The following is a 13,108-nucleotide window of genomic DNA, read 5'->3' as shown; positions in this document are numbered from 1 at the left end:
GCACCGCCTCAAGACCCCGCGCCGCCGCACTACCCCACCATCTCACAGACAAGCGCTCACACTCACCTCAGGCCGCAGGAGTCGCCTCCCGGCGGCGCCCACTCTAATAGCTGCGCAGCATCCCTCGCCCCCCGCGCCTGCGCACTCGCCTCCTTAACCCCAGGCGCATCCGCCGGCCCCGCCCCCTCACACGAGCAACACGTAGACCGGCCGCCGCCCCACCCCCTGGGCGTCCCCTAGAGCGCCCGGCCCCGCCCCTAAACAAAGCCACGCGGCGCGCACGCGCCGGAGCCCCACCCCCCGCCCGCCCACGCAAGACACAGACATAAGCGCTCTCACGCAGTCAGAGCCGTCGTTGGGGCGCCGCCGCACGCGTCCCGCCAGGCCCCGCCCCTGCACCATCCCACTCAGCACACGGGGCCGCGCGCACGCCCCGACCCTACCGTGCGGTCCGCGGGCGCTCTCCTCCTCCTAAGTCACGTAGATGCACTCAGGCGCTGTCCTTCCGTGATCCATGGAACCAAACCCAGCCTCCGCAGTCCGCTGCCCTCGCTGCGCGCACAGCCGCTGATTCCCGTCCGGGAGCGCGCCAGGGCTCAGCGGGACTGGGAGGCGGGCTCACCCGCGGATGCTGCCGCGCGCACTCGCGCGTGCGCACTGCGAGCTCAGTCTGCGACTCCTAGGAGCCTTCGGGGGTGCGGCCCTGGAAGGCCAGGCCCCAAACGTGCGACTGAGGGACCCCGGCTTGCGCTGGCAGAGATCTGTCAGGCCCGCAGTCGCAGCGACCCGCGAGAGGGACGGAGGAGGGATGCGCCTCCAGGCCAGCAGTGGAATCTCACGGGCGCCTACGTAGAACGAAGAACCCCAGTGTCCTTTGCGAGGCGCCTTCCCGGCCCGCAGCCTACATCTCCCAGGGGCCCCTGCGGCGCGTGGGGCCGTGCGGCGGCGCCTGAGGCCCCCCGCCCCGGTGGTGGCGATTCTCTGAGGTGTGCGGCTGGGGCCGCGTGGGCGTCTGCGCACGAGAGGCCCAGGTTGTGTCACTGTGTGTGTGTGTGTTGTGGGGCCTGCGTTTGTGATCCCGTTGTTTTGCGTGTGAGGGGAAACACCGGGTTTGAATGTGTATGTGTAGACTGCCTGCTTTTGCACCACAGCAGAGTTGAGTGGCTGTGACACGGATTTGTGTGGCCACAGAACCTAAACTACCCTCTGAACCTGGATCCCAGCCTTTGTGATTGTGGGGAGGGTGTGTGTGTGTGTGTGTGTGTGTGTGTGTAGGGATCCCAGAAAGTAAACGTGCGTGTGCACAGAAACTGCCGCTTGTGCCAGTGTGCGCGTGTGTAAGTGTGTGCGCGGCCCGGTTTTTGTGTGTGTGTGTGTGAAACCGGTTTTATTCCCGTCGCGGTGTGTAGTGTGTGGGTTTTCTCCCCACCATCAAACAGTTCTCTGCCACCAGCGGGTGTCCCGCCGCTCAACCTGACTCTGACACGCGGGGCCCCGGCTCAGGAGCCCCGTGCCCGGGACGGCGCCCACGCCGTATCCGACGCCGTTCTCAGTGCGCAGGTCAGGGTTTGGGCCGTGCGAGAAATGTTTTCCTAAACGGAGGAGACTCAGGAATGGCCAAATGAAGAACGGGGAAGGGGCTCGCAGCTCCCACCCTCCCGGGACCTCCACGGTGCTCGGCAGCCTGGACGCTCTCTCCTCCTGTTTCGGATGGAGGCTTCATTAGGTAGGCATGATTGATTAAACCATTGGCCATTGGTGATGGAACTCAAGTTCCAGCCCCTCTCCCCTCCGCAGAGGTGGGGGGTGGGACTGAAAGTTCTCACCCTCTAATCCCGTGGTGGTTTCCCCGGGCCACCAGCCCCCACCTTAGGAGTTCCCTCCCCCTCCCCCCCCCACATTCCAGTGCCTTAACATCACAAAAGACACCCCTCACTCTCTCATCCCTTAGGAAATTCCGAGGGTTTGGGGAGCTCAATGCCAGGAAGGGGCAGACAACAAATACGTATTTCTTACTATAAAGCACGATATTGAGCACGTGTGGGGGAAACCCAGGGTTTGTGATTGCGCTGGTGTGATCGTATGAATGAATGAGTTCCTGGGGCTAGATATTAAATGTGCAAGGGACTAATTTTTGGATTCCCAATTGTGTGACAAGGTGGTAGTAATAACCAAAATAGCAGTTAACAGGTATTATTATTAGGACTTTTACTACCACCACCACTGCTAGCAGCTAGCACATTGCAGTCCCTGGTCGAAAGTGTCATCTCCACTTAAGGGTTTTTGTTTTGTGTTTTTAAAATTTTATTTATTTATTTGAGAGAGAGAGAGTACGTGAATGGGGGTGGAGGAGGGCAGGGGGAGAGAGAGACAGAGAGAGAGAGGGAGAAGCTGACTCCCCACTAGCAGGGAGTCCAAGATCCCAGGACCCCCAGGACCCTGAGATCGTGACCTAAGCTGAAGGCAGATACTCAACCGACTGAGCCACCCAGGCATCCCTACACTTACGGTTTTATTTAATCCTTTTAACCCAACTCAGAGTTATTTCTCCTGAAATCTCCAGTTTCCAGCTGCATAAGCGGAGGCACAGGGAGGTTAGGTAACTCACCCAAAGTCACAGCGCTAGTAAAGGTCAGAGCTGATTTTCGAATCCAAGTCTTGCTGACTCCAAAACCCCTGCCCTTTCCACCCCTTCGGGGATTTTTCCTTGGAGCAAGCTGCTTCTTGAACTGGAAGATTCTTCTGAGTACCTGGTGGTGCTGGAACAAAGGGAATGGCCAAGAAACCTCAAGATAAACCTGCAATTTGGCACTTCTTTGGGTGTTTTCCTTAGACCACCTCCCAAGAGTGAGTATCCTTCTTTCTGCTCTTTAGGGGGACTTTGGTGGGAAAGTTTGGGAAGCCCTGCACTGAGGAAAGCTTTATGCATCCAGAGACTGCATGGCTATAGAGAAACCAGAGAGCCAGGGGTCAGATGCCGTGAATCCTGATGAGGCCCTGTTCTGCCCATTTCTCTGAATGAGGCTGCCTTCCCCCAAGAATCCTGTGAACTTGTCTAAGGCAACAAGCTTGTCCCAGAACCAGACCCACAATCCATTCCTTGTCTTTTGTTCTGTCAGTTTCCCTCTGGGCTCTGGAATTCTGCTGACACCTTGGAGCAAACACCTGCTGTTGGGGAAGGTGCTTTCCCTAAGGAATTCACCAAGGGGTGGGCATCCACAGGCCCTGAGGCTGCTAAATGAATTCAGGGATGAATGCATGGATAAATAAATACTGCTAGTTTAAGCACACAAAACTGAGCTTCAGAGACATTGCACAATTTCTTAACAAATGAAATTTTGAGAGCCCAGGTTCAAGGCAGAAATTCCTGACACAAAGTCACAATGATAACTCTAGAACTTGATCTTCAGCCACTTTTGTATATTTATTCTTTTATTTATTCAGTATTTTCTTTAGTTTCTATTATGTGCCAAGTATTTTGCCATGCTGGTATAAAATAGTAGAATCATAACAATATAGAGGTGGTCTCCAAAATCACAGAGAGTGATGTAGGAAAGATGTTAGGGTTCAAAGCTGATGGCCAAGAAAGAATTCTTGAGACATCTTTGTTGCAAAAGGTGGTTTTATTAAAGCACAGGGACAGGACCCCTGGGCAGAAAGAGCTGTACTGGGGGGGCGCCTGGGTGGCTCAGTCGGTTAAGCATCTGCCTTTGGCTCAGGTTATGATCCCAGGGTCTTGGGATTGAGTCCTGCATTGGGCTCCCTGCTTCTCCCTCTGCCCCTCCCCCTGCTTGCTCTCTCTCTCTCTCAAAAATAAATTAATAAAATCTTAAAAAAAAAAAAAAAAGGAAAGAGATGCACTGGGGTCATGAGGAGTGGCCCATTATATACTTTCAAGTTGGCAGGGGGTTAGGAATAGTGTAAGTCTGTAATTTTGGTAGCAAGGTTTTCAGGACTTTCGGGGGACTAGCTATTGTTAAGAAAAGGTAATTTATGACTGTCTAATAAAACCTGAGTCATGAGACCCTTCAGATGTATATCAGTGGGTCATATGCTTGGGGGATAATTGCCAACATGTATCTTGGGGGGGGAGGGGTAGAGATAAAAGAAGTTTCCAAAGGAATTTTTGCATGTTAAAGTAGACTTACGGGATTGGGGCGGGGGGTCGGATTGCCTTTTACCCTTAGCAAAGTGTCAACATTTGGGCAGCTGAGTTCCTAGAGGAATGTCACTCTGCCTGTTTCAGGGACTTGTCAGTGGGCTGAAAGTAGTAAGGACATTTAATACTTTTTCTTCTGCCTTTGTTTCCCACATCAGAACTTAGAAGAACGTGTTCTGGAGGATTCAGGAAAGGAAAGAAAGGATGTCTCTTTCTCTGACAGAAGAGAGTCCTACAGAGGGATATGCCGGCCACGTGTAGCCATCTGCTTCTTGTCTTTAATGAGCTGAGAGGACTTCCTGCTCTCAAGCCCACGAGGAGAAGGCCCATTCAGTCACACATACCAGCTCTTTGCAGACACTGACTCATGGAGCCTTTGAGCCAAGGGTAACAACTGCCTATTTTGAGACGTTGTGTGATAAAAACAAACTCATATTAGTCAGGTGTCCCACTATGTGTAGCCATCTACATCTGCAGTCCTACACTTGGTTTATTTACACCTGTCCCAGGCAGATCAGCAGAAAAAATTATTGCTTGCCCCAAATGTTCTTAAGCAAACACATGGGCATACCTTTGGGCCACTGCACAAATGCATTTCATAGCATTCACTCTTTTTGTTTCCTCTTTCAATCTTCCCACATCCCCCCATCTCTCATATTCATGTATGTCAAAACTGTTGTTTCTCTTATTCTTTATGATGGTAGTTCCTTTAGCTGTGGTCTTCTTCTAATCTCTCCTCAGTGCATAGTGTCACCATGCAGGTGGGGCAAATGGAAGAGTCAGCTTTAAATCAAAGTACATCAGCAACTATATTGCATATATAAAGAGTAAGTGTTCCAATCAAAAGGCAGAGACCGACAACCTGGGTACAAAAAAAATCATACGTTGTTTGAAGAAAACAACTCATATATAAGGACACAGACAAGTTAATCATAAAAAAAATGGGAAAAATTTATACTACGTTACTTAGTCTGCTAAGATTGGCCTGCTATAACTAACCTAGATGGCTTATAAACAGCAGAAATTAATTTCTCACAGTCTGGAGGCCGGAGGAGGCTGTTGGTGTTCCCAACCAACAGACACAGGCACACTCTTGCAAATCATTTCATTTTGTTGAACCTCCTATATAAAATGTACTCTTACCTACAACTCTGCCAGCCTATTACATTTTGTGTCATTGTACAACTAGGCAGACAGGCAGAACTTCATGTCCTCAGATGACCAAGGATCAGGCTCCTCTGTTTCCCATAGACTTATATTTTACTTCTCCAATCACTACTGGAAATTTATGCTATCGATTGTGATGTAATATGCATGTGTGTATATGAGTATTATATAATATATAAACAAAACTTAAAACAATGAACATATTTATATATAAAATATATAAAGAAAACATGTTTATATATAAAATTTATATGCAAAACCTATCTTTTTGTAAAATATATTAAAAAACTATAAACATAAACTATATAAACATTAAAACTATAAATATACAGGGGCTCCTGGTTGACTCAGTCCATGGAGCATGTGACTCTTGATCTTGAGGTTGTGAGTTTGAGCCCCATGTTGGGTATAGAGATTACTATAAAAAGTAAAATCTTTAAAAAAAAAAAATAGGAGCACTTGGGTGGCTCAGTCAGTTGAGTGTCCAACTCTTGGTTTCAGCTAGGGTCATGATCTCCTGATCATGGGATCCAGCCCCAGGTCAGGCTCTGCGCTCACTGCAGAGTCTACTTGTCCCTCTCCCTCTGCTCTTCCCCTTGCTCTCTCTCTAATAAATAAAATCTTTTTAAAATTTTAAAAAATAAAAATAATAAATAATAATTTAAAAACAAACTAAATATATAAACATAAAAACTTAAAATTGTAAACCTATTTATACATAAAATATATGTAGAAAACATGCTTTATATATAAAATTTATATATAACTTACATAAAATTTATAAATATGAATATATAAAACATTTCATATAAAATATAAAATAAAACTACAAAACTATAAATGAAACTTTTTTTATTTATTGAAGATTTTATTTATTTGACAGAGAGAGACACAGCGAGAGAGGGAACACAAGCAGGGGGAGTGGGAGAGGGAGAAGCAGGCTTCCCGCGGAGCAGAGAGCCCGATGCGGGGCTCGATCCCAGGACCCTGGGATCATGACCTGAGCTGAAGGCAGACGCTTAACAACTGAGCCACCCAGGCACCCCAAATAAAACTATTTAAACAAAAACTTGAAACTATAAACAAAATATGAGTATACGTGCTCATATGTAATTTTTATGTTCATTTTTGTTTTGAAAGTGTGCCATTTTCATAATTTTTATTTATATTTTCCTTTTTATCCTAGAGTTGTTTAATGGAAATATTTTATAATTTCCAGTTGTAAACATCTCTTATTTATGTTTTCATTTTCTCCTTTAAATCTCTTCATTTCTTGCATTGTGAGCATAAATGTCACTTGTAATTTCAATTTTTGGATGTATTGATGCTTTCTTTGTAACCTGACCAAATATATGGTCATTTTAAAAAGATTCTATGTATGTTTGAAAAGAGGTTTATTTTCTATTATCTGTGGTCTGCTCGTCACACTTCCTGGCCCTGAGTAGGAAAATTTTGAAGAAATGAAGGCAGAGATAGGCTACCCCAAAGGTGTCCCTGGGTAGACTATTAGTCCTTAGGATCCGAGGGAATCAGGAGAAATCATGACTGCCTGAACACTCTTCAATATAAACTTGCTCAGAGAAACAGAACTGAGAAGAAACAGACCAAATTGTTAACAGTGGCCATCTATAGAGAATACCAATTATTTTCAATATTTATCTTGATAGCTTACACTACCCTCCCCTCTTTTTTCCTAAAATAAGCAGTTATCACTTTTCCCAATGGTAAAGCCAGACCACATTATTAAAGCTAAATGATGGGAAGTCACACTTACCCATTTACCACAATTCTGATTATAAATACATTACCTTTGAGATATTTCTTCCTCTTAAGTATAGTGACTAAGCAGAAGGGGACGTGACTAGAACCACTGAAGAACTTTGGGTCCCCTAATCGCCAATGGTTCAGTTCCTCCAGTTGGACCCCTTCCTGCAGAAATCAAAGAGCGATGCCCCAGGCACAGACCTGGGCTTCTCCCCCAAGGCTGGCCCCGCCGGAGCACTCAGGGCCACTTCCCAGCGGCTTCCACTCGGGCAGCACTGTCTTACCCCAGAGAAGGAACCACAGTTATGGGAGGAGGTCGTGGTTAAAGTTGCAGCCGCAGCGGCTCTGAGGAACGCAGGGCAAGTCCGTGGGTGGCAAAGGAGGCAGGACACGCTCCCGACGTGATGCCCCTCATTCTAATTGTCCAGTGTCCGTAGGGCAAAGCGCAGGGAGAGAGCATGTGCTCCTAGCCCAGGAGACCCATCTTTTAGTGTCATCCCCAGATGTTACTGGAATATACAAGCAGATAATTGGGTATTGGGGAAGCTCTCTCTGGACCTTGAGAGAAATGGCCCATTTCCTCGTGCTCCCATGGGAGAGATTCAACAATAGCACCCTTTTTATTCATCCATTCAGATGAAAAGGATTCTGGAGGGAATGAACAAGCACAGACAGTATTTGCAGTATTGATGCTTTCTGATGGCAAAAATCATATGCAGTTTGGATCTCGTTGCACCTAGTTTAATAACTCTCATTTCTTACTCACCGTGGTCATTTTCACATGCATGACGTGTTACTGGCACCTAGACTGACTCCTGGAGCGTGGGTGGCACTCCACAGCCAGACTGTATACATGTATCATCGTCTTTTACACCCACCAGTGGTTCTAACCCTCAGGGGCCACGAGGCAGCACATAGAGATATGTTTGCTTGACACGATTTGGGGAGGCGTCCTACTATTCTACAGCATCTAGTGGGTGGAGGCCAGGGGTACTGCTAAACATCTTACCATGGACATGACCGCTCTCCCCTGAAGAGTTACGCTGCCCGAATTTCAACAGTGAGGAGGTTCACAGCCCTGCTTTATACTGATAGAAACTTGTATCACCTGACTGTTCAATGGATTCATAGTTTTTCATTTTATAGTATACTCTAATTTAGCCAATCCTCTTAACCATTTGTACTTTTTCTCCTTTAAATATACTGTCATTACTGGGGCACCTGGCGCTCAGTTGGTTAAGCGTCTGCCTTTGGCTCAGGTCATGGTCCCAGGGTCCTGGGATTGAGTTCCATGTTGGGCTCCCTGCCCGGCGGGAAGCTTGCTTCTCCCTCTCCTGCTCCCCCTGCTTGTGTTCCCTCTCTTCACTGTGTCTCTCTCTCTCAAATAAATAAATAAAATCTTTAAAAAAAAAAAAAAAAGAAGCAGTCTATGGGGCGCCTGGGTGGCTCAGTCGTTAAGCATCTGCCTTCAGCTCAGGTCATGGTCCCAGGGTCCTGGAATCGAGTCCCGCAATGGTCTCCCTGCTCTGCGGGAAGCCTGCTTCTCCCTCTCCCACTCCCCCTGCTTGTGTTCCCTCTCTCGCTGTGTCTCTCTCTGTCAAATAATAAATAAAATATTAAAAAAAATTTTTTTTTTAAATAAAAAGAAAGAGGTACAAGTGAACACCAAAACAATTGTCTGGCCCTCTGAATTACATAGTCATGTAATGTATTTCAGTAAATGCTATGGAAGCGTATTCTCTCTTCCTATTTAATCTAGCTTGTATTCAGTGCCAGATAAATGGGGCTAGCCAACCCGAGAGAGAGAGACTGCTGATTTTGAATTATGTCCAGCATGCTAAAAGGTGGGACAGAGGCACAGTGGTGCAGTGCAGTGGTTGTCATAGAAACTGAGACACATTCCAATTAAGTAGCTTTCTCAAAAGGGGACGTGGGATTTGAATTTTAACTTCACAGATGAGATATTTAACCACCATGGCAACCCTGCAAATGACACCCTTTCAACAAAAGAGAAAATAGTGTTGAGAAGGCTGGGGGATCTATTTAACACTGGTGTCCGGGCATCCAAGTTTTATAATGCACTCTCCCTAGTATCCATGTTTTCTTTCACTCCCCCCAAATCGTTGTACCCTTCATCTTTTTTTTTTTTTTTTTTAATTTATTTGAGAGAGAGAAAGCACATGAGCAGGGAGGGTAGGGGCAGAGGGAAAGGGACAAGCAGACTCCCTGCTGAGCAGGGATCCTGACATGGGGCTGGATCCCAGGACCCCAGGATCATGACCTGAGCCAAAGGCGGACAGTTAACTGACTTGAGCCAGCCAAGTGCCCAGCCTTTATCCTTCCTGATGCAAAGAAATGTCAATTTTACTATAAATTTTTTTAAAAATCCATAAAAATAAAATCTTTTTAAAAAGGTGGGGGAGAGCATGGCTGGCTCAGTCTGTGGAGCATGCAACACTTGATCTCAGGGTTGTGAGTTCGAGCCCCACACTGGGTGTAGAGATCCCTTAAAAAAAATAAAATAAAATCTTAAAAAAAAAGAAGAACCCACATAAAATAAAAAATCCATAAAAAATAAAATAGCACCCTTAATTTCAGATTGAATCAAGAACTAAGAAAAACGGGAAAGGGCCAACTTAGACCCACACCTCATGAGTCCTCAACCCACAGCTCCTGCCTTACTTCTGGAAAGTCCATTTCATAACACCCCATGGAAAAGAAATTTTCCTCGATGCCAATGGAGGTATCCCTGCTATGTTTGAAATTATGGAGAAAAGCTTCCAGAAGGTTCCTTTCACCTTGTGAATATTGGCAGTCTTTATGCCAGCGCCTCATCAAAGGCAAGGATATTCATCAACGAGAGTGCCATCAGGTAGGTGGCTGGGAGGGGTCACACAAGTGATGCTCTCCTACATTGACAAATCCTCCATTTTTTTGTTTCAAATATCTACCTTTCTCTGTGCAGTTCATTTTCTTTGGGGTAAATCCACCTCACGCTTGCTTCTGTGAGACTTGAAGATGCCTCGTGCCCAATTCCATGAGTGTCATTCCAGCTGCTCGCCATGGTGTTTGGTTTATGGGAGGGGTCGACAAACAGTGGCCCACAGACCAAACTGTATCTGTCGTCTATGGCTGCTTTTGCATGACAATGACAGAGTCCAGTAATTGTGATGGAGGCTGTGTGGCTGGCAAGGCTGAAAATATTTACCATCTAGCCCTTTATAGTAAAAGTTTGATGATCCCTGATTTGCACAGGTGAGCGAAGTCTATTTATAAATGAAAAGATTGGAACACCCAGTGCTTTGTTCCTTGGGTCCTTCACATTTCTCCATGTTTACAGTGCATTCCCTGCCCTGATTTTTACACCACTAATACAATACAGCATTGCAAAATCCCCTATCCACATGTGTTTCATACTCTGGAATACTTCATCACAAGATACATGTGGGAAGAGGGGGTAGATATTGTCAGGTCCCCTCACCCCAGTTGCATCTGGGGTGTTTATTAATAATAACAATAATGAGCATCAACAGTGTCATGCCTTTTGGATAAGGAGCACAGAAAAGAAATGATAAAAACAAATGGAAATGGTTACTTCCAGAGGATCCTTGGGAATGAGATGTGAGTGAAACCTCCCTTTGTCTAACTTTTTATATAAATCTGATTTTTTAACCATGTGGACATTGTACATATTGAAACATAAAAAACAATCTTATTTTATTTTATTTATTTTTAAAGACTTTATTTATTGGGGTGCCTGGGTGGCTGAGTGTCCAACTCTTGATTTTGGCTCAGGTCATGATTTCAGGGTCCTGAGATGACCCCCACATCTGGCTCTGCGCTCAGGACAGAGTCAGCTTGTCCCTCTCCCTCCCCGTCTGCCCTTCCTTGCACTTGTGCACTCTCTCTTTCTCTCTTTAAAATAAATAAATAAATAAACATCTTAAAACACACACAAACAACTCTAGGAGCACCTGGGTAGCTCAGTCAGTTAAGCATCTGCCTTAGGCTCAGGTCGTGATCCCGGGGTCCTGAGATCGAGCCCTGCATTGGGCTCCCTGCTCAGCGGAGAGTCTGCTTCTCCTTCTACCCCTACCCGCCCTCCACCTTTTTTTTTTTTTTTTTTAAAGATTTTATTTATTTATTTGAGAGAGAGAGAACGAGAGACAGAGCATGAGAGGGAGGAGGGTCAGAGGGAGAAGCAGACTCCCTGCCGAGCAGGGAGCCCCATGCGGGACTCGATCCCGGGACTCCAGGATCATGACCTGAGCCGAAGGCAGTCGCTTAACCAACTGAGCCACCCAGGCGCCCCCCCGCCCTCCACCTTGTGCTCTCTCTCAAATAAAGAAAATCTTAAAAAAAAAAAAAAACCTCTAAAGATTTTATTTATTTAGAGAGAGCTCAAGTGGAAGGGGGGAGCAGAGGGAGAGGGAGAGAGAATCTCAAACAGACTCCACGATGAGTGCAGAGCCTGATGTGGGCTCGAACTCACAACCCTGAGATCATGACCCAAGCCAAAATCAAGAGTCGGACACTTAACCAACTGAGTCTCCCAGGCACCCCAAGATACAATTGTATATACATCTAAAGCTGCGTGACCTTGAGGAGGGCACTCAACCTCTCTGTGCCTGTCTCCTCCTATGCAAAATGTGGGTAACAACAGAATCCATCTCAATGACTTGGTGTAGAAACTCAATGAACTCACTTATATATTGCATTTAGCAAAACCTCTAGCATGTGCCTAGAGCTAAATAAATGTTCGCTATTATAAAACTATTGATTTTAAGGTTGAGCTAATAATCACTACCTTTCAAGTTGCAGGGAAAATGATATGACAATAATGCAGGTAAGACATGGGACACATAATAGGCACTTAATAAAAAGCCACTGGAATGTTAAGGTTCTCCAGAGAACCAGACCAATAGGGCATATATAAAGAGATTTATTATGGTGAATAGGCTCATGCGTTTATGGGGTCTGCGAAGACCCACAGCCTGCCATCTGCATGCTGGAGACCCAGGAAAGCCTGTGTTGTAAATTCAGTGCCAGGGGTCAGTCTGAGAGAATTTGCCCTTCTTCCACTTTTTTGTGCTTTTGTGTTCTATTTGGGCCCTCAGTGAATTAGGTGATGCCCATTGCAAAGGGGAAAGCCTTCGGCTTTATTCAGTCTGCTGATGTGGATGCTAACGTCTTCTGAAAACACCCTCACAGACTCACCCAGAAATCATCTTTAACCAAATATCTGAGCTGTCCATGATCCAATCAAGTTAATACATAAAATTAACCACAACAGTCACCAAAAAGGGGATGAGGGTCTGATTTATTTTAAAAATCATACAAGACCATACGAATAGATGTCACGAAATGGTGGGCCATGGGCTATATAGCCAGCCTCCAGATGTATTTGGCCAACATAGTGTTTGAAAAACAATTTCTTTTAGTATCCATCTCTAAAAATAGAGACGCTTTCCACATGAATTGGGATTTCTTGGGGGTAAAAATCACAATTTAGGGGAATTCTAGGTCTGCATCCCCATGTGGTAACACTCTGCTGGAGATTTGGGATGGATTCCATCTTCAATGATCTCCATCGCTCCCTATGTCTCACAGCCTGCCAGCATCCCTCACTTGCACCATCTGCCTGGTGGGAACCGAGTTTGAGAACCCCCCGCATGCAAGCAACACCCCTCAGTGCTTGGTCGAGCAACTGCGAGATGTGGCCACCAGGTGGCACCATGGCTGTGCGCTGTTCAACCACTAGATGGCGCGCGAGTATTCCCCTGGGCCAGGCAGCTTTTAGAAAAGCGACTCCCATCTGCTGAGGTCCTACTGGGTGCTGGGAGCATCAGGTGTGACTTCCTTAATCCTCACAAGTGAACATAGGGAGCTGTGCCTCCTACATGGCAGTGGGGGGAACTGAGGTTCAGAGAGAGGCCCCATTTCTAAGACCAGGCAAAGCACCTCTCTGCGTGGCCAGAGGGTTTAAGGACATACCACGTGTCACGTGTTCGGCAGAAC

The 13,108-nt window shown here is 46.4% G+C and overlaps 1 protein-coding gene and 1 long non-coding RNA gene across 5 annotated transcripts in view; one reads left to right on the top strand and one right to left on the bottom strand.

Annotated features, from left to right (window-relative positions):
* ZNF667 (zinc finger protein 667) overlaps nt 1-13,108 on the bottom strand; it is a 53,083-nt gene that overhangs the window by 34,632 nt on the left and 5,343 nt on the right. The window contains exon 1 of one of the 3 annotated variants that reach the window (XM_036096597.2): nt 444-629. The exons of 1 other annotated variant lie outside the window; for it this stretch is intronic. The gene's annotated coding sequence lies outside the window, so the exon portion shown is untranslated. Of the gene's footprint in view, nt 1-66; nt 175-443; nt 630-13,108 lie in introns of those variants that run through there. One more of the 3 variants, XM_036096596.2, reaches the window with a different exon arrangement.
* On the top strand, nt 840-6,715 carry LOC118549921 (uncharacterized). Of its 2 annotated transcripts, XR_013444056.1 has the most exons (3): nt 840-1,726; nt 2,564-2,847; nt 4,318-6,715. It is a non-coding gene; the product is annotated as an uncharacterized LOC118549921 (long non-coding RNA). The 2 variants fall into 2 exon arrangements; XR_004924303.2 differs by lacking the exon at nt 840-1,726 and having other exon boundaries at nt 1,745-2,847.

This window comes from Halichoerus grypus, chromosome 15, assembly GCF_964656455.1.
Source record: "Halichoerus grypus chromosome 15, mHalGry1.hap1.1, whole genome shotgun sequence".
NCBI classification, from domain to species: Eukaryota; Metazoa; Chordata; class Mammalia; order Carnivora; family Phocidae; genus Halichoerus; species Halichoerus grypus.
The sequence above is the reverse complement of the archived record's forward strand: the minus strand, read 5'-3'. Positions and strand labels throughout refer to the sequence as shown.